This window comes from Neovison vison, chromosome 4 (genome assembly GCF_020171115.1).
Source record: "Neovison vison isolate M4711 chromosome 4, ASM_NN_V1, whole genome shotgun sequence".
NCBI classification, from domain to species: Eukaryota; Metazoa; Chordata; class Mammalia; order Carnivora; family Mustelidae; genus Neogale; species Neogale vison.
In genome coordinates this window covers 187,543,364-187,565,968 of record NC_058094.1, presented here as the reverse complement: position 1 = coordinate 187,565,968, position 22,605 = coordinate 187,543,364, and the positions used below count along the sequence as shown (strand labels likewise).

General features: G+C 38.4%; 1 protein-coding gene and 1 pseudogene across 3 annotated transcripts in view; one reads left to right on the top strand and one right to left on the bottom strand.

Moving 5' to 3' along the window:
* Nucleotides 1-16,213, top strand: part of LOC122905271 — a 37,995-nt pseudogene extending 21,782 nt beyond the window's left edge.
* The window catches only part of BBS9 (Bardet-Biedl syndrome 9), a 461,843-nt gene that overhangs the window by 399,975 nt on the left and 39,263 nt on the right, over nt 1-22,605 (bottom strand). The gene's annotated exons all lie outside the window — the stretch shown is intronic.

Here is a 22,605-nt window from a genome sequence, read left to right as displayed (position 1 = left end):
GTCACAGTTCTATGAAATTTGAAGCTGAGACTGCCACAGTTGGGATTCCACCACAGCCCCCCCACCCAAAAAAAAGGTTAATGTGCCAACAGAGTGATTTCTTGCTATATTAAGAGGAAAATGGGTGGCTGTTGCACAATAGGAACAGATAAACTATGTCTAAAATCCAAGGGATTCACTGGTCAGCTTCTTAGTATTATTCCTATGACCAATAACAAACTTAATGAAAACCTATGTTAACCCAATAAATATAGGATGCGTAAGTACTCAGATCTTTGAAGTATGCAGGCAAAGAAGGCTGACTGGCCAATGTGCTGAAAAATTTTAAGAAAAATGTAAAATAGGTAGTGGAGAAAGGAAGTTATGATTATCAACTTCAGTCTGTTGACACACTACAAAAATGGAGAATGTTAGAGCCAAGCACATTTTACATTAATTATCTCTTCACCATCCCACTCCCTTTCCCACTAGGTTAAATGATGAGCACTAGTGATGACTACTTTGCAATTCTGGTTTCAGATGGGAAAATGACAAAAATATCACCCTGCAACAAAAGGTGACTAATGAGACTTTGTGTCTCCCCTGCTTGGATGAAGAGGAAGAGGAAGGGCTCCTCTCCATGGCTCCTGCTCTTAATAAACCCTTAAAATAATACAATTACTTCCTTCTGTGGTAACCCTAGAAGTGGTAAAAGCTGATCTACTCCAGATAATATTTGGATGCTTCATTATTTATTCCCTTAACTCTGCCTACACCTGTCAATGATCCCTTCACTAAAATCTCTTCGTTTAAATCATCTGAGATAAGCTTTATTTCCTACTGAGATATGAATACAAAAGTATATGTGGAAATTAGAAATTGTGTTCCAATTTAGTAAAAATAAATAAGGATGATTTGTTTTGTTTTGTTAATTTTTTAAAAATAATCTCTACGCCCAACATGGGGCTCAAACTCACAACCCTGAGATTAAGAGTCACACACTCCACTGACTGAACCAGCCAGATGCCTCAGGATCATTAACTTATAATCTTTGTCACATGAAACCCACAGAGCGGCATTTCTCATGGTATGGTGTGCTGATCTTCTGTGGTTTCTGTATAAGAATTATCTGGGGTGGAGGGAGGAGTCAAGATGGCAGAGAAGTAGCAGGCTGAGACTACCTCAGCTAGCAGGAGATCACCTAGAGAGCTTATCTAAAGATTGCAAACACCTGCAAATCCATCGGCAGATCGAAGAGAAGAAGAACAGCAATTCTAGAAACAGAAAAACAACCACTTTCTGAAAGGTAGGACTGGCGGAGAAGTGAATCCAAAGTGACGGGAAGATAGACCCGGGGGGGGGGGGGGGGAGGGGCCGGCTCCCGGCAAGCGGCAGAGCAACGGAGCACAAAATTAGGACTTTTAAAAGTCTGTTCCGCTGAGGGACATCGCTCCAGAGGCTAAACCGGGGCGAAGCCCACGCGGGGTCGGCGTGACCTCAGGTCCCGCGGGGTCACAGAAGGATCGGGGGTGTCTGAGTGTCGCAGAGCTTGCGGATATTGGAACGGGAAAGCCGGCTGCAGAGACAGAGCCGACAGTAAGCTCGCAGCTCGGAGTTGCCTTGAACCGGTCGCAAGCTCGGTGAGCTCGGAGCGCGGCCGGAGGTTAGGCAGACGCGAGTTACTAGGAGCTGAGGGCGCACTGGGGAGCGGGGCCCAGGGCTCTCGGCTCCTCCGGGCCGGAGACCAGGAGGCCGCCATTTGTATTCCCGTCCTCCGGAACTCTACGGAAAGCGCTCAGGGGACAAAAGCTCCTGAAAGCAAAGCCGAGCAGATCACTCAGCCCGGCCCCTGGTAAGGGCGGTGTAATTCCGCCTGGGGCAAAGACACTTGAGAATCACTACAACAGGCCCCTCCCCCAGAAGATCAACAAGAAATCCAGGCAAGACCAAGTTCACCTACCAAGGAGTGCAGTTTCAATACCAAGGAGAGAGCAGCAGAATTCCAGAGGAGGAGAAAACAAACCACGGAACTCATGGCTTTCTGCCTGTGATTTTTTAGTCTTGCAGTTAATTTAATTTTTTTCTTTTTCATTTTTTTTTCTCTTCTTCTGCTAAAATTTTTTATAACTTTTACCCTTTTCTTTTTTAACGTTTTTTAACTAGATTATCTAATATATATATATTTTTCTTTTTTATACTTTTCTTTATTCATTTTCTTTTTTTTTAATTCTTTTTTTCTTTCTTTATTTTTGAACCTCTTTTTATCCCCAAATCAGAAGAGATCCTAATCTCTTCAATCTTTTTTTTTCTTAATTCTTTTTTAAATTCTTGATTGAAATTTTAATTCAATCTCTTTTTTTTAATTCTTTTTTTCTTTTTTTTCTTTATTTCTTTTTGAACCTCTTTTTATCCCCAAATCAGAAGAGATCCCAATCAGAAGAGAATGGGAGATCCCAAACAGAAGAGATTGGGAGATCCCAATCAAAGGAGATCCCAATCAGAGGAGATCCCTCACCCAATCGTGAGGGGGGAGAAATCCCCCCTCACGATTTGCGATCTCTTCTGATTTGGTTAAAGCATATTTTCCTGGGATTGTTGCCACCCTTTTAGTATTTTACTTGCTCCTTCATATACTCTTAGCTGGACAAAATGACAAGGCGGAAAAATTCACAACAATAAAAAGAACAAGAGGCAGTACCGAAGGCTAGGGACCTAATCAATACAGACATTGGTAATATGTCAGATCTAGAGTTCAAAATGACAATTCTCAAGGTTATAGCCGGGCTTGAAAAAGGCATGGAAGATATTAGAGAAACCCTCTCCAGAGATATAAAAGCCCTTTCTGGAGAAATAAAAGAACTAAAATCTAACCAAGTTGAAATTAAAAAAGCTATTAATGAAGTTCAATCAAAAATGGAGGCTCTCACTGCTAGGATAAATGAGGCAGAAGAAAGAATTAGCGATATAGAAGACCAAATGACAGAATAAAGAAGCTGAGCAAAAGAGGGACAAATAGCTACTGGACCATGAGGGGAGAATTCGAGAGATAAGTGACACCATAAGACGAAACAACATTAGAATAATTGGGATTCCAGAAGAAGAAGAAAGAGAGAGGGGAGCAGAAGGTATACTGGAGAGAATTATTGGGGAGAATTTCCCCAATATGGCAAAGGGAACGAGCATCAAAATTCAGGAGGTTCAGAGAACGCCCCTCAAAATCAATAAGAATAGGCCCACACCCCGTCACCTAATAGTAAAATTTACAAGCCTTAGTGACAAAGAGAAAATCCTGAAAGCAGCCCGGGAAAAGAAGTCTGTAACATACAATGGTAAAAGTATTAGATTGGCAGCTGACTTATCCACAGAGACCTGGCAGGCCAGAAAGAGCTGGCATGATATTTTCAGAGCACTAAACGAGAAAAACATGCAGCCAAGAATATTATATCCAGCTAGGCTATCACTGAAAATAGAAGGAGAGATTAAAAGCTTCCAGGACAAACAAAAACTGAAAGAATTTGCAAACACCAAACCAGCTCTACAGGAAATACTGAAAGGGGTCCTCTAAGCAAAGAGAGAGCCTACAAGTGGTAGATCAGAAAGGAACAGAGACAATATACAGTAACAGTCACCTTACAGGCAATACAATGGCACTAAAATCATATCTCTCGGGGCGCCTGGGTGGCTCAGGGGGTTAAGCCGCTGCCTTCGGCTCAGGTCATGATCTCAGGGTCCTGGGATCGAGTCCCGCATCAGGCTCTCTGCTCAGCAGGGAGCCTGCTTCCCTCTCTCTCTCTCTCTCTGCCTGCCTCTCTGTCTACTTGTGATCTCTCTCTGTCAAATAAATAAATAAAATCTTTAAAAAAAAAAAATCATATCTCTCAATAGTTACCCTGAATGTTAATGGGCTAAATGCCCCAATCAAAAGACACAGGGTATCAGAATGGATAAAAAAACAAAACCCATCTATATGTTGCCTCCAAGAAACTCATTTTAAACCCGAAGACACCTCCAGACTTAAAGTGAGGGGGTGGAAAAGAATTTACCATGCTAATGGACATCAGAAAAAAAGCAGGAGTGGCAATCCTTATATCAGATCAATTAGATTTTAAGCCAAAGACTATAATAAGAGAGGAGGAAGGACACTATATCATACTCAAAGGGTCTGTCCAACAAGAAGATCTAACAATTTTAAATATCTATGCCCCCAACGTGGGCGCAGCAAACTATATAAACCAATTAATAACAAAATCAAAGAAACACATCAACAATAATACAATAATAGTAGGGGACTTTAACACTCCCCTCACTGAAATGGACAGATCATCCAAGCAAAAGATCAACAGGGAAATAAAGGCCTTAAATGATACACTGGATGAGATGGACATCACAGATATATTCAGAACATTTCATCCCAAAGCAACAGAATACACATTCTTCTCTAGTGCACATGGAACATTCTCCAGAATAGATCACATCCTCGGTCCTAAATCAGGACTCAACCGGTATCAAAAGATTGGGATCATTCCCTGCATATTTTCAGACCACAATGGTCTGAAGCTAGAACTCAACCACAAGAGGAAGTTTGGAAAGAACACAAATACATGGAGACTAAACAGCATCCTTCTAAAGAATGAATGGGTCAACCGGGAAATTAAAGAAGAATTGAAAAAAATCATGGAAACAAATGATAATGAAAATACAACGGTTCAAAATCTGTGGGACACAACAAAGGCAGTCCTGAGAGGAAAATATATAGCGGTACAAGCTTTTCTCAAGAAACAAGAAAGGTCTCAGGTATACAACCTAACCCTACACCTAAAGGAGCTGGAGAAAGAACAAGAAAGAAACCCTAAGCCCAGCAGGAGAAGAGAAATCATAAAGATCAGAGCAGAAATCAATGAAATAGAAACCAAAAAAACAATAGAACAAATCAACAAAACTAGGAGCTGGTTCTTTGAAAGAATTAATAAAATTGATAAACCCTTGGCCAGACTTATCAAAAAGAAAAGAGAAAGGACCCAAATAAATAAAATCACGAATGAAAGAGGAGAGATCACAACTAACACCAAAGAAATACAAACTATTATAAGAACATACTATGAGCAACTCTACGCCAACAAATTTGACAATCTGGAAGAAATGGATGCATTCCTAGAAACATATAAACTACCAAAATTGAACCAGGAAGAAATAGAAAGCCTGAACAGACCCATAACCAGTAAGGAGATTGAAACAGTCATTAAAAATCTCCAAACAAACAAAAGCCCAGGGCCAGACGGCTTCCCGGGGGAATTCTACCAAACATTTAAAGAAGAACTAATTCCTGTTCTCCTGAAACTGTTCCAAAAAATAGAAATGGAAGGAAAACTCCCAAACTCATTTTATGAGGCCAGTATCACCTTGATCCCAAAACCAGACAAGGATCCCATCAAAAAAGAGAGCTATAGACCAATATCCTTGATGAACACAGATGCAAAAATTCTCACCAAAATACTAGCCAATAGGATTCAACAGTACATTAAAAGGATTATTCACCACGACCAAGTGGGATTTATCCCAGGGCTGCAAGGTTGGTTCAACATCCGCAAATCAGTCAATGTGATACAACACATCAATAAAAGAAAGAACAAGAACCATATGATACTCTCAATAGATGCTGAAAAAGCATTTGACAAAGTACAGCATCCCTTCCTGATCAAAACTCTTCAAAGTGTAGGGATAGAGGGCACATACCTCAATATCATCAAAGCCATCTATGAAAAACCCACCGCAAATATCATTCTCAATGGAGAAAAACTGAAAACTTTCCCACTAAGATCAGGAACACTGCAGGGATGTCCATTATCACCACTGCTATTCAACATAGTACTAGAAGTCCTAGCCTCAGCAATCAGACAACAAAAGGAAATTAAAGGCATCCAAATCGGGAAAGAAGAAGTCAAATTATCACTCTTCGCAGATGATATGATACTCTATGTGGAAAACCCAAAAGACTCCACTCCAAAACTGCTAGAACTTGTACAGGAATTCAGTAAAGTGTCAGGATATAAGATCAATGCACAGAAATCAGTTGCATTTCTCTACACCAACAACAAGACAGAAGAAAGAGAAATTAAGGAGTCAATCCCATTTACAATTGCACCCCAAACCATAAGATACCTAGGAATAAACCTAACCGAAGAGGCTAAGAATCTATACTCAGAAAACTATAAAGTACTCATGAAAGAAATTGAGGAAGACACAAAGAAATGGAAAAATGTTCCATGCTCCTGGATTGGAAGAATAAATATTGTGAAAATGTCTATGCTACCTAAAGCAATCTACACATTTAATGCAATTCCTATCAAAGTACCATCCATCTTTTTCAAAGAAATGGAACAAATAATTTTAAAATTTATATGGAACCAGAAAAGACCTCGAATAGCCAAAGGGATATTGAAAAACAAAGCCAAAGTTGGTGGCATCACAATTCCGGACTTCAAGCTCTATTACAAAGCTGTCATCATCAAGACAGCATGGTACTGGCACAAAAACAGACACATAGACCAATGGAACAGAATAGAGAGCCCAGAAATAGAACCTCAACTCTATGGTCAACTAATCTTCGACAAAGCAGGAAAGAATGTCCAATGGAAAAAAGACAGCCTCTTCAATAAATGGTGTTGGGAAAATTGGACAGCCACGTGCAGAAAAATGAAATTGGACCATTTCCTTACACCACACACAAAAATAGATTCAAAATGGATTAAGGACCTCAATGTGAGAAAGGAATCCATCAAAATCCTTGAGGAGAACACAGGCAGCAACCTCTTCGACCTCAGCCGCAGCAACATCTTCCTAGGAACATCGCCAAAGGCAAGGGAAGCAAAGGCAAAAATGAACTTTTGGGATTTCATCAAGATCAAAAGCTTTTGCACAGCAAAGGAAACAGTTAACAAAACCAAAAGACAACTGACAGAATGGGAGAAGATATTTGCAAACGACATATCAGATAAAGGACTAGTGTCCAAAATCTATAAAGAACTTAACAAACTCAACACCCAAAGGACAAATAATCCAATCAAGAAATGGGCAGAGGACATGAACAGACGTTTCTGCAAAGAAGACATCCAGATGGCCAACAGACACATGAAAAAGTGCTCCATATCACTCGGCATCAGGGAAATACAAATCAAAACCACAATGAGATATCACCTCACACCAGTCAGAATGGCTAAAATCAACAAGTCAGGAAATGACAGATGCTGGCGAGGATGCGGAGAAAGGGGAACCCTCCTACACTGTTGGTGGGAATGCAAGCTGGTGCAACCACTCTGGAAAACAGCATGGAGGTTCCTCAAAATGTTGAAAATAGAACTGCCCTATGACCCAGCAATTGCACTACTGGGAATTTACCCTAAAGATACAAATGTAGTGATCCAAAGGGGCACGTGCACCCGAATGTTTATAGCAGCAATGTCCACAATAGCCAAACTATGGAAAGAACCTAGATGTCCATCAACAGATGAATGGATCAAGAAGATGTGGTATATATACACAATGGAATACTATGCAGCCATCAAAAGAAACGAAATCTTGCCATTTGCGACAACATGGATGGAACTAGAGCGTATCATGCTTAGCGAAATAAGTCAAGTGGAGAAAGACAACTATCATATGATCTCCCTGATATGAGGGAGTGGTGATGTAACATGGGGGCTTAAGTGGGTAGGAGAAGAATCCATGAAACAAGATGGGATAGGGAGGGAGACAAACCATAAGTGACTCTTAATCTCACGAAACAAACTGTGGGTTGCTGGGGGGGGGGGGGGTTGGGAGAAGGGGTTAGGGTTATGGACATTGGGGAGGGTATGTGCTTTTGGGTAAATTGGAAGGGGAGATGAACCATGAGAGACTATGGACTCTGAAAAACAATCTGAGGGGTTTGAAGTGGCGGGGGGTGAGAGGTTGGGGTACCAGGTGGTGGGTATTATAGAGGGCACAGCTTGCATGGAGCACTGGGTGTGGTGAAAAAATAATGAATACTGTTTTTCTGAAAATAAATAAATTGGGAAAAAAAAAAAAGAATTATCTGGGGTTGTCCATGAAATGATGAATGGATAGATAAAATGTGGTACATATCCATACAGTGGAATTAAAAAAAAAAAAAGAATTAGCTAGGATACTTTAAAATGCAGATTCCTAGGGCTCATCCCAAGCTTTTCAAATCAGAATTCCCAGAAATTAGGCCCTAGGCAAAACACTTTCAGTACATCTTCCCAGAAAATACTTCGCACAGTAAAATTTAAGGACCATTGTTCAAAAGCAGTCATTCTCAAGGTATAGTTCCCCACACCAGCAGTATAAGCATCATGCAGAAACTTGTTAGAAATGTAAATTCTTGGGCCTCATCCCAGTCCTACTGAGTAAGAAACTCTGAGAGTGGGGCCTAGCATTCCTGTGTTTCAATAAGCCCTCCAGGTGATTCTGGTGGACACTGAAGTTTAAGAACAACTATTCTCGAGTTTTGTCTTTTCTCTGCACAGCAAATGTGTGATTTCTGCTAACCACCATCTGTTCCCAAATTCTATGTGATCCAAATAGGACTAACTCAATCCCCACAACCTACCAAAGAGCTAAGAACTTAACCAAGACCTTACCCAACATCCTCTGACCTTAGTGATGGGCTCATTCCAATTATAAAATGAGTAAGTCCTGGAGACAGAAGATACAGTTGTAATAGCAAAGTATGGTGACAGATAGGGGCTACACTTGTGGTGAGCACTGCATAATTATAGAGTTGTTGAATCACTATGTTGTACACCTGAAACTAAGGTAACATTGTATATCACCTTCAATATTTTAAGTAAAAAATCAAACAAATTAATAAAAAATAAACTGGTCAAAAAATGATCTTACAGTAGATTACAGACTAACATAATATTCATCTCCTTTCCCTAGAGAAACCATATTAGAATGATAGTAATCCTTGCATCTGCCAAAATTAAGAATACCCCCATTCTCTGAGCAAAAACAATCCTATTGATAGCAATGAAAATGAAACTATAAGAAACTAAGAGACAAAGTTCTGTCAAATGTTTACACTCCCTTTATAGTCCCCATTAATTATCATGCCAAGTACTCAGATATTACTTGCCCTGCTGCCAACCATGTGCCTGAGGTGGGATTACTCAACCGTCTGAACATTCACTGGGTCCCAGAGGTGAAACCACTCACTCAACTGTGGGGGCAGACAACCAAGCTTTTTGCCCATGACTTACAGCCAAGCTTCTGTAATCATGACCTGGCAAGCATTCTGACCCCCTTTATTATTATTTCACTCAGGGCAGAAATTAAGAGCCTGTAGAGGCAGCCACTCACATTTTCTTTACCTGATTAGTGACTCTGAGACACTATATCGAAAGAGTTAGTATGACTTCCTATTTCAAGACTGCTAATTAAAGAGTATTATGTCCTCTTCTCCTCCAAAAAATCCACCCCAAACAAAAAGAAGTAAAATAAACAGACATAAACTCCTTCAAAGAAATCAAAAGACCTGTGGTAAGTCTAACCACAATCTATGAAGATGGGAAGTGAACAAAGAAAAGGTAAACAATACTAAAGGGCACAGCAAGGTCAAATCTAAATGCCTGAAGAATATATTTATTCACCTCATAAAATTCTAAAAAGGCTCAGGAAGTAAAAGCACGAGGTATTAGAGAAAGTGAGGTAAGATGGGATCTGAAGACAAAAGAGTTATCTAAACATCTATGTAAGTAACAGATACACAGACCTTCACAGAAAACAGAAAGCATAATCTCAGGAGAAGTTAAACAAAACAAGGGACTCCAGATTAGAGGGACACAGATATAAAATAGCATGGGAATGGAGAAGTAACTTAAAATACATAGTTGAGAAAAAGTTTGTATCCTGGATAGTCAATCCACAAATTCCCTTCCCCAACCATGGGACTAGGCTCATGATCCCCAGAAAGAAATTAAAGAAACCTACAGAGAAAGAAGAACATCTCAAGAGAAAAGACCACCTACAGCTATGGATATTTGAGTCCCCAGGAAAACAGCTAGGTAGTCCCCTAACTGCCTTCAGGAGAAGCCCACCAAATGACAAGCCCTGGCCCCTGGCCCCATAACCACAATGAGATACCACCACACACCCACTAGGGTTTCTATAATCGAAGAGATGGGTAATAACAAGTATTGATAGGAATGTGGAGAACCTCATCCTTGGGTGGAACCCTAGTGAATCACTGGCAAGATAAAAATAAGTTTACAACTTCGGGAAAATATTTGGTGGTTCCTCAAAAGGTTAAGCATAGAGTTGAAGTAAGACCCAGCTATTCCTAGATATACCTAGATATACACCCAAGAGAAATGAAAACTTGTATATGAATGTTCATAATAGCAACATTTACAATGGCCATAAAGTAGAAAATCTAAATATCCATCAAATATGGCTTCTTGTCCTTTTGGCTAAGATCAAGTGTTTAAATGTCCATCAACTGATGAATAGATAAATATAATGTGGTATATTCATACAAGAGAATACTATTCTACACTAAAAAGGAATGAAATATTGGCACATGCTACAGTACAGATAAACCTTGAAAACATTATACTAAAGGGCACTTGGGTGGCTCAGTCGGTTAAGTGTCTGCCTTGGGCTCAGGTCATGACCTCAAGGTCCTGGCCCCATGGTCCCTTGCTCAGTAGGGAGTCTGCTTTTCCCTCTCTTTCTGCTGCTCCCCCCTGCTCATGCTCTCACTTGCTCTCTCTCTAATAAATACAATCTTTAAAAAAAAAAAATAGAAAGCATTATATTAAGTAAAAGAAAGTCATCATAAAAAGACTTCATATTATATGCTTCATATTATATGATCCCATTTATGTGAAAAGTCCAAGGGTTTTCACAATTTCCTAAGCGTTGGAAGCAATAAAGATGTCTTTTGTTATGTTAATGAGGTGACTTCTGGCCCTCACCTAAGGATGGGGGCTGTTGCCAGGAGAACCAACCATATGATTAGAGCATTGGAACTTTCAGTCCTACCCCCCCATCCCAACCTAGGGAGGGGAGAGGGGCAGGAGGTTGAACAGATAGCCAACAGATGCCTATGTAATGAAGCCTCCATAAAAACCTAAAAGGACAGGGTTTAGAGAGCTTCTGAGTTAGTAAACACATGAAAATTTGGGGAAAGTGGCACACCTAAACAGGACAAGGAAGTTCCTTTACCCATTCATTGCTCTATGCAGTTCTTCTATCTGGCTATTCCAATGTCATATCCCTAACAAAAAACAAAAACAAACAAAAACCAGCAATCTAGTAAGTTGTCTGAGTTCTGTGAACAGCTCTAACAAATTAATTGAACCTAAGGAGGAGGTCATGGGAACCTCTGATTTGTCGCTGGTCCATCAGAAGTACACATAACAACCTAGGCTTAGGACTGGCATCTGAAGTCTAAGGAGGGAGTCATGGGAAGTTCCAATCTGTAGCTGGTGGGTCAGAAGCACAGATAACAACATGGGCTTGCAACTGGCATCTGAAATGGGGATATGGTTGGGTGCGGTGGCAGTGGAGAGTAATCTTGTAGAACTGACCCCTTAACCTGTGGGATCGGATGCTATCTCCAAATGGATAGTGTCAGAATTGAATTTTATAGACACCAAGTGTCTGGAGAATTACTGGAGCTGCATCCTTGCTCCACACATTGAAAACTGAGTCTCAGAACCATTTTAATGTAAAGAGGTTTATTTTGGAGTGGTAAAAATGTTCTAAAATTGATGTGGTCATGGCTGCACAATTCCACAGGTATAATAAAAATCATTAAACTGTGTGTTTTCAATAGGTGAATTGTGGAAGTGACTATCTCAATAAAAATGTTTTGAAAGAAATATTAGATATGTAGATAGCTAAGGACCGCCAGCTAGCCAACTGTCCTCTTTCCTCCCTCTCTTCCCACTTGCCATATGTAGTCAATAAGCAAGGATTTATTACCCTTCATCCACAAAACAAAAATGAGAGAGAGAAGGGATTTCTTCTTAATTTCTTTTTCTTTTTTTAAAGATTTTATTCATTTATTTGACAGACAGAGATCACAAGTAGGCAGAGAGGCAGGCGGAGAAGGCAGGGGAAGCAGGCTCCCTGCTGAGTAGAGAGGCCAATACAGGGCTCCATCCCAGGACCCTGGGATCATGACTTGAGCCGAAGGCAGAGGGTTTAACCCACTGAGCCACCCAGGTGCCCCCTTTTTTGGGGGGGGGGGTTCTCTTTAAAGAAATATTGGCCTGTCTGGGAAGAATTATAGTGATTAATACTGGTGCTAGTTCCCATGAATGTACTGGCTTCCTCTCCTCATTCTGACATCTGGAGGTCCCTAGTTTAAATTTACTCCCCAACCGCTCACTTTAAAGACAGGCTGGCTGGTCAAAACCCCAACCCCTTTCACAGTACTTAATCTTTCTATTGACTAATCCTCAAAAAAAAAACAAAAACAAACAAACAAACAAAAAAATACCCTGACAACCAAATACTTGAAGAAGGCCAGAAATAAGAAAAGCCCAATAAAAACAAAAGAACGAATAAAAATTACTCCAGAACAAAATGTGATAATTCAAAAAGTAAAAAATTGGGAAGAAAAAAAATCCCATACCTCCAGATAACAGGAAGAGCCCCAGGAACCAGAGGGAATTGACAGATTCAACAGTACAACTGAAAGCCTAGAAAACTTGAGAAATTATAAGGCTATGTAAAGAAACACATGATTTTTTTTTAAAGAAATGTATGATTTTTTTTTTTAAAAAAAGAGTCTACTAGGGGCACCTGGGTGGCTCAGTATGTTAAAGCCTCTGCCTTTGGCTCAGGTCATAATCCCAGGGTCCTGGGATGGAGCCCCACATCGGGGCTCTCTGCTCAGCAGGGAGACTGCTTCCTCCTCTCTCTTACTGCCTCTCTGCCTACTTGTAATCTCTGTCAAATAAATAAATAAAATCTTCAAAAAAAAAAAAAAAAGAATCCACTAGAAACATTTTCCTTCGAGTAGCACAGGACATTGTAATCATAAAGAAGGAAATATGATCCTGGTACATACTACATTGAAAAATATTTACATATCACAAGCAAAGTATGTATTAACTTTTAGAATCCTCTATAGAGAAGTCACAGAAGATCTAGCTACCACTACAGACCAGTATATAAATGTTATTAACCTTTACAAAGTAAGAATAAAGGTGGAGTTTACAGAAGTTGAGAAACTTAAGGTAGAGAGTAATAATGGTAAAGATAAAATGATGAATGTGCTCGTTTAACAAAATGTAGAATCGAGGAGTTAAAAGCTGATGAAACAAGAAAGAGAAGTTTGAGTATCCTTTGTGTAGGTGCAGAGATGAGCAGCAATGGAAAGGAGATAGCGATATAACTAGAAGGATAATAGAAAGAATGTGTCATTAATCAAAACACTTTGTCACTATGACACATCAACAGAAAAAAATTAAATATGATGAATTCAAAAATAGTGGTGTAATTACATTATTTAGAGATAAAGAGTTAACCATAAGGTGGGGGAAAGGCATGGGGTAGGGGGAAATGATGTCTTCATAAGTTTGTACTATTTGGCTTTTTATTTTTATCAAATGAACTACACACAATTAAAGGTTATTTTGAATGCTTCTGTGATCTTATAAGGTTTAAATAGTCTATTTTTAAATATGTAATAATCTATCTTGCTAACACTTTTCTAACCTCTCTCTCCTAAGCCTAGAAACTTTATCCCTGATTTTCTAACATCTCCAAAGTGGGCTGGATATTAAGGGGTGTCATTAAATTCCCCCACCTTCAATGAAAACAGTACATAAATGTTCATGGTGTGTAATCATTTTTAAGTGGGAGATAGAAGATGGGGAAATAAATATGATATAATATTTTAAAAGAGAGATTACTGAAAAACCAAAAGGTAGAAGACTGATTTCTACACTTCAAGCTCACTTCAATAGCAGTGTGATAAATACAAAGAGCTCAACTATTCTATAATAAGCATTACATAAATCCTAAAACTCTACCATAACATATTAAGACTTTTAAAAAGCCAGAAAAATATATCTATTGCCAGTTAATCTCAAAACTGGGGAAAATTTACAAGAAATATGGTTCTGACATGTTAGAAGTCCCTAATTTTAGTGTCCTCATTAACTGAATAATCTATTAGGCACAATGCCTATTTACCCATATCATTTGCCAAGTTTACATTTATTCCAATATAATTAACACACACTGATTCCCCAACAGATAATCTATTCTACATATTGACATCAAAACAATATGGTTTTTAGGAAGTTGGGCAGAAGAAGCAAAGAAAGAGTAAGGGCTGAATGATGGAGCCATTTTCCCAAGTTTCAAAAGAATTTGTCACCATCTTTCAAAAATAAAAGAACCATTGATTGGACTCCCAAATTATATTATGTGTTGATCAATTCAAGAACAGCCTAATACTGCTGAGAAAACCACAGAATAACAGGATTTTGAATAATCTTTCATTGAAAGGCAAAAGTTAAACATCATATTCCTTAAGAGAACTAGCAACAGTAGACATATTAATAGTGCTAGGCACTGTTTCTAATATAGTAGGGCCCACATTAAAACCACTGCTAAAGTCTAGAAATGGTCATAACAAATCTTTCAACCTTACAGCATAAAAGTCAGTTGATAATTTCTTTGTCTAACACCTAATAAAACTCATTCTTCCAAAATTGTGGAAAAGCTAAGCACAGTCCTCCCTTATTATAAAGTTTCCTGTTTCAAAGTTGCATGGTTTACACATATGTTACACTTTATTATTTTTTTTAAAGTCCTCCTTATAACACCCTCTTTGTTGTAATACTCAACATACTTTGCCTCCAGGCTAGATATATAATGAAAGCAAAATGAATTCAGACAGATTGTTGAGGGGAAAAAAACTAGTTTCATTTTAGTAGTCTTTCTAAAATCTTTTTTCTTTCCTTGTAGCTTTTCATCATCTCAATGTTTTGTTCTCACTGAACATTTTCCTTTTCTTTTTACATATTTCCTTTGGTAAATGAAAGATGATAGATTGTTAAAACCATTTTGTACTACCTTTGAAAACAAGAACTTTAAATATACAACTCCTGTCTTCCAAAACCTTGTACAAATTTCATCTTTAAGACAATGAACTATATAGGACTTAATCAACCAGCTGCAAAAAGCTATATGAAATCTTAACTTTCCACTCACACGTTTTATATTCATAGTCCCCTAAAATCATGAATGTAACTTTCCAAATGAGATTTAGGAATACTTCTCAGTTATTGTTTCCATATTAAAAAAATACTGTCTTATTTTAGCAAAGATCTAGAAGTGCTTTCTTATTCATAAATTTCAATGTAAGGAAATTTGGTAAAAAATGCTGCTTATTTTTAACTTAGGCAGAAATACAGTTCAAGGGGTGCCTGAGTGGCTCAGTGGGTTAAGCCTCTGTCTTCAGCTCAGGTCATGATCCCAGGGTTCTGGGATGGAACCCAGCATGGGCCTCTCTGCTCAGCAGGGAGCCTGCTTCCCTTCCTGTTTCTCTGCCTGCCTCCCTGCCTACTTGTGATCTCTGTCTGTCAAATAAATAAAATCTTAGAAAAAAAAAAGATAAAAATACAGTTCAAAATAATATAATATGGGGGCACCCCATTCTGATACACCAAGCTTAATCATTTCTGATATTCTAAATTAGCCAGAAATTACTTAAATTGTGTACTATATGAAATACAAATGGAACAAATTTTATATCTTTAGAAGTTGGAAGAGGTAAGTACATAAAATATCATTCTCCCATGTAAAGCATGCCTACTAATATTAAAACTCTATTCTTGCTCTCTTGGGGCCTGCTGCCAAGACAACCAAGAAAAGAAGGAATAATGATCATGCCAAAAAGGACCATGGTCACGTACAGCCTATTCACTGCACCAACTGCACCCACTGTGTGTCCAAGGACAAGGCCATTAAAAAGTTCATTATTCGGAACATAGTGGAGGCCACCACTGTCAGGGACATTTCTGAAGGGAGTGTCTTTGATGCCTATGTGCTTCCCATGCTGTATGTGAAACTACTTTATTGCGTGAGTTGCGCCATTCACAGCAAGGCAATCAGAAATCACTCTCGTGAAGCATGGAAGGACCGAATACCCTCACCCCAATATAGACCCATGGGTACTGCCCCATGACCTCCACCAAAGCCCATATAAGCTAAGTCCTTAAGGACCGAAGAAAAGCTGTTCTCCTTGGGGGAGTGGGGGGAGAGGGCAATTATACTTCAAAAAAAAAAAAAAAGAACTCTATTCTTGAGTATCTTAAAATTTTATAATAGGAAAAAAATTGAAAAAAAAACTTCAGCAATATAATTCTTAAATCATCCTACATATGTATAACACTTTAATATTTACGGTCCACGTAAAGAGTTATATAAGAATGTTCACAGCAGTTTTATTCACATTTTTAAAAAAATTGGAAAACTACCCAAAAGTACATCAAAAAGGTTATCTAGGTTGTTGTGGTGGTGGCTGGTGCACTGAGCTCCCCAACTCCAAGAGCTGGCCACATCCCTTCCCCACCACTACCATGAAGTGGATGTTCAAGGAGGAACACTTGTTGGAATACAGATGTGTGCAATCTGTGAAGACCCAAGTGAAATATCCCAACCAGGTTCTAGTGATTGTGGAAAAAGTCTCAGGCTCTCAGATTTGACAATGACAAACGGAAGTATCTGGTTCCATCTGACTTCACTGTGGCTCAGTTCATGGGGATCATCAGGAAAAGAAGCCAGCTTCCTTCTGAAAAGGCAATTTTCCTATTTGTGGGTAAACAGTCCCGCAGTCCAGCCTAACTAAGGGACAGCTTTAGAAGAAACGATGGAGATGGATTCCTCTATGTGGCCTAGAGAGAGAGAAAACTTTTGGCTTCTGAGGGCCAGTGCTGGGCTAGGTGCACCACTCCTGCTTGTGGATCTTGTAAACAGCCAGCCATTTTCAGTTACCAGATCTCTTCACATAGACTATTAGTGTATTCACATCCACTATCACATAGACTATTAGTTTTGTAACTGGATTTATTTTAATATATTAGAAGGTTTTGTTTCCTTAGATTAGTGAATTAACATACAAAGTTTTGTTATGATTTTCCTTTTTGTGCACTGTGCTCAATGGCTGTACTCTCCAGGGAACATTTTCCTCTGAAGATCATATTTATTTTTTTTTTTTTTGAAGATCATATTTAATGAAGATATTTCCATATTAAAGTGAGGTAGGCATGATATTATAATGAAAGGGAAGGAGATGGTGCATTTCTTTTGGATTATGTTTGAAGTGTTAAAGAAGGCTAAGCATTTAAAGCACGCAAATTAAATCCTTAGCAATCAGAATATTTGCTTCACTGGATTTTGCCAACTGCCAATCACGTTGGACCGAGCTTATCTGTTCCTCTTTCTGAATCTATTAAAGTAAATAATTAACAATAAAACTTCCTCTTATAAAGGCAAAAAAAAGATAATATACTTAAAGCTTACTGTGTATGTTATTGTGTGTGTGTGTGTATATATATAAAAGTACGTACACTCCAAAGGCAAAGGAAACAAAAGCGAAAATAAACTTCTGGGACTTCATCAAAATCAAAAGCTTCTGCACAGCAAAGGAAACAGTCAAAAAAACAAAGAGGCAACCCACGGAATGGGAGAAGATATTTGCAAATGACAGTACAGACAAAAGGTTGATATCCAGGATCTATAATGAACTCCTCAAACTCAACCCACACGAAACAGGCAAACACATCAAAAAATGGGCAGAAGATATGAACAGACACTTCTCCAACCAAGAAATACAAATGGCTATCAGACACATGAAAAAATGCTCATCATCATTAGCCCTCAGGGAGATTCAAATTAAAACCACATTGAGATATCACCTTACACCAGTTAGAATGGCCAAAATTCACAAAACAGGAAACAACATGTGTTGGAGAGGATGTGGAGAAAGGGGAACCCTCTTCCACTGTTGGTGGGAATGCAAGTTGGTGCAGCCTCTTTGGAGAACAGTGTGGAGATTCCTCAAGAAATTAAAAATAGAGCTTCCCTACGACCCTGCAATTGCACTCCTGGGTATTTACCCCAAAGATACAGATGTCGTGAAAAGAAGGGCCATCTGTACCCCAATGTTTATAGCAGCAATGGCCACAGTCGCCAAACTATGGAAAGAACCAAGATGCCCTTCAACGGATGAATGGATAAGGAAGATGTGGTCCATATACACTATGGAGTATTATGCCTCCATCAGAAAGGACGAATATCCAACTTTTGTAGCAACATGGACGGGACTGGAAGAGATTATGCTGAGTGAAATCAGTCAAGCAGAGAGAGTCAATTATCATATGGTTTCACTCATTTGTGGAGCATAACCAATAGCATGGAGGACAAGGGGCGTTAGAGAGGAGAAGGGAATTTGGGTAAATTGGAAGGGGAGGTGAACCATGAGAGACTATGGACTCTGAAAAACAGTCTGAGGGGTTTGAAGTGGCGGGGGGGTGGGAGGTTGGGGTACCAGGTGGTGGGTATTATAGAGGGTACAGCTTGCATGGAGCACTGGGTGTGGTGAAAAAATAATGAACACTGTTTTTCTGAAAATAAATAAATTGGGAAAAAAAAAAGTACGTACATATACTGTATATATACAGTTTATATGTGTGTGTATATATATATACACATAGAAACACACACACTTATATGTGTGTGCGCAGATAGATAGATAGATATCCTCTACACAGAATACTACTAATGTACTCTTAAAGAACTTTAACCTGGTAATAGTCAAAAAACATTCGTTTTTCATATTAAACATTAACATACAGCTCGATGGTGTGTTTTAGAATTTAAATCTGCAAACAAGAACTTCCATGTAGATTGGAAAGGGTTACTGAATCAACTTAATTCAAGAAAGACTGGAGGATAGGGGAGGACTGTTCATTTCCCTTGGCAATATGTTTTCTAGATGAATATTTTAAACTGTTGGAACATTTTATGTCACAGTGTCATTTAAATGAAGTAGTTTTATGGTAATCATTTTCCTTCTCAACTGAGTAAAATATTTAATAGCTCAGTTATTCCACTGTTAAGAAAGGAACCATGATGAAACATATATATAGATCAAAAATGGCTGTCAAATCCTATCAAAACTACCATATTTAAACTTTCTCTCATCAAATGCAGTCCTGACCGCAGATATTTCCATAACACTTTTCCAGCCTTGGCATTCAGCCACCATGAAAGAAATTATTATTTTTTTCAAACAACACCAAGAAACTTAAAATATTCTTCTTAGCCTTTCCCCTCTTAGCCACAGTAGGCAAAGAGGCATTTAACCACCAAATTTCTACAGTATATACATATATAGAAGGAATCAAAATTCACCTTTCAGGAAAAGTAACCACTTTAAATGATCACGTAAAAAACGAATTTGCAGACTACAGGGAACCCTCTTTATAACCTTCCCCCAGGAACTAAACGTTTTATACAATATAATATACAGGAAGACGCTGTTTGAAAGTAACATTGTTTTATGGGTCTTGGACCAGAGATTTTATAAATGAATACCATATATATGAGAAAACCCAGCACAGGATGAGAATCAATCCTATTATCCCCTTGATCTTCCGACTTCTCACTATGGATCTATAAAGGATCTTAAAAACAAATGAGGGAAGTTCTCCAATATTATAAAACACCTACACTTTAATGCCAAGGCAAGGAACAGGAGCCAGCACACCATAGGGATCCTTTTCTAACGTTTTTCTCTAACATTTCAACCATGTCTGTTAGAAAATAAAGGCCATATGGTTCACTGGTGAGACAAGGGTTATCAAAACATTATCTGTTGATTCCCTATAAGGAAAATAGCATTAATCTTTTATTAGCACTAATATCCCCACACAGAAAAGCAAGACTGTGTCCTGGCTGTTCATTCACCCCAGCTGAGCATATCAGTTCTCTCTCTGGATGACTATCAAAGAATCCAGACGGCTTTGGGAAGTACAGCCTCTCAGCAACCACATGTGGCCACTAACACATTTCCTTGGCAGACAAGAAAAAAGCCTCAGTTTAGACAATTAGAAGTTACTTGAAGGCTGAGGATCTGATTATCTGAGGATCTCAAGATGAGGCAAAACATGACTTACTTGTTCTTCAGTTCACTGTTTTCTTTGGCGGGCTTTTTATTCCAAAGAATGCATGAATTTATATTTATGTGACAATATAATCCCATACAAGCCTATAGAAGTCATTTTATGATTTAAAAAATATTTCACCATGCTCATATATATTATTAGTAAAATCTGTTCACCTTCTTTACTGACAATTATATTCCAAACATACTGAACCTTTTATATACAGCATTTTCTTTCCACGTCGGTCACAAATGTGGTACTACTGTGCTGTCAGACCTTTATAATCCATACCATGCCCATATTGTGCCTACATTCTAACTTTAAACTTTCCTTGATAAAAATTCAATATCACGAAACAAACTGTGGGTTGCTGGGGGGAGGGGGGTTGGGAGAAAGGGGGTAGGGTTATGGACATTGGGGAGGGTATGTGCTTTTGGGTAAATTGGAAGGGGAGATGAACCATGAGAGACTATGGACTCTGAAAAACAATCTGAGGGGTTTGAAGTGGCGGGGGGGTGAGAGGTTGGGGTACCAGGTGGTGGGTATTATAGAGGGCACAGCTTGCATGGAGCACTGGGTGTGGTGAAAAAATAATGAATACTGTTTTTCTGAAAATAAATAAATTGGAAAAAAAATTTCTACTTTTCTGAAGTTTCATTTGTTGAAAAAAAATCAAAGTAAAATAAAAGAACTGGAAGAGCTCAAGGAAAATGAGTTCTCACAGACAGAAAGAAGAGAGATAATAGGGTTAATGAGAAGAAGAAATGTCTTTAAACTAAATATCAAAGAATTTAAATAATTTTTCAAAACTAAAACCTTTTTAACTTGTGAATATTATCACAAGTACTCAATAATTCTGAATATCACATTTTATGCAAAAAACATATTTAACAAAAGAATGAATAATGTAGAGAAAGAAAACTCTAAATCAATTTTAAAAAAAAAAAGCTCATTATTTCTACCACTAAGCTTGACTTGTATAAATGCTGCTCTCTAGGTAAAGGTAAGTCCAGAGGCCCAAGTAATCACCTCCACCTTTACCACTATGGTAACTACTACAGTCCATGCACTACAGTAGTCAGTCAACATGTGTTTGTTAAGGAAAAAAACAAAACTCAGAAGCTGGTTAGGAGTGCACTGGGATAACATTTGTTTCCAAAAAATAACTTGAAAGCCTGATGTGTATAACATCAGCTCTGTGCAACCACATGGCAATTTTGGTTCATTCACCAATAAATACTATGTGCCAAGGACTGTGTACAACATTAGATACACAGTGAACAGAAGACATGGTATTTGCCCTCATTAAGCATACAGAAAGACCTCCCTCTCCTTCTCAAAGAGTTCACATAGAATAGCAAGAATATTAATTAAACAAAACAAGCACCAATGACAGGGTGATATGTAAGGCTGCAAAACTAAAAATGAGAAACAAACAAACCCCTAACAATATATACACATACATGAAATACAATACTATAATAATTGAGAAACAATTTGTTATCAAGTAAGATATGGTTATAGTATCATCTACTAAATCTCAAATGATCAGTGGATTATTCACACAATATGTACAAAATATAAAAGGAACAGATCTAAAATGACTCTCAGAGACTATTTCATGTAGGGAAATCTCAAATTTCATTGAACAAAAATCATTTACAAGTGATAGACTAAATATATAGACTGAAATGGGAACCTGAAAAGGCAAAGTAGCAAAAACAAGCAGAAGGCAGTGATGACTGTTAGAAGCACCATTGTACATGCTCCCCATCAGTCACAGAGTACTCCCATCAGTTCCAGAGTACTGAAGCAGCGTACACTCTATCCACCTGCAGACACTGTTACCAGACATACTGAGCTGTGACTAGACATAGCCCTCAAGAAGGTTTTCCCAGGGGCACCTGGGTGGCTCAGTGGGTTGAAGCCTCTGCCTTCAGCTCGGGCCATGGTCCTGGAGTTCTGGGATTGAGCCCCGCATGGGGCTCTCTGCTCGGTGGGGAGCCTGCTTCCCCTTCTCTCTGCCTGCCTCTCTGCCTACTTTGATCTCTGTCTAATTAATTAATTAATTAATTAATTAAAAAATTTAAAAAGAAGGTTTTCCTAGAATATAAAATAGACACAGGTTTAAAATCACTGTATGGATTTTTTTTTTTTTTACCATTTTAAAGGTAAAAAGGAGTATAAGAATTGACAGGTAAAAATATCCATCACCAAATATTTAGGAATATCATATAACATGCTATTTTTTAAATTTATAGATAAACCTAAGTAATATGGAGTTTTTTTCTGTTTGCTAGTAAATCCATGTGTTTTCAACTGATGCAAACTGAAGACAATTTTTAATAAATTCTTCAACTGACTTCAAGATATATTCATATTAAGTAAAAGCTATGTGAAGAAATACATCTATTTCACATATTTATTGCCA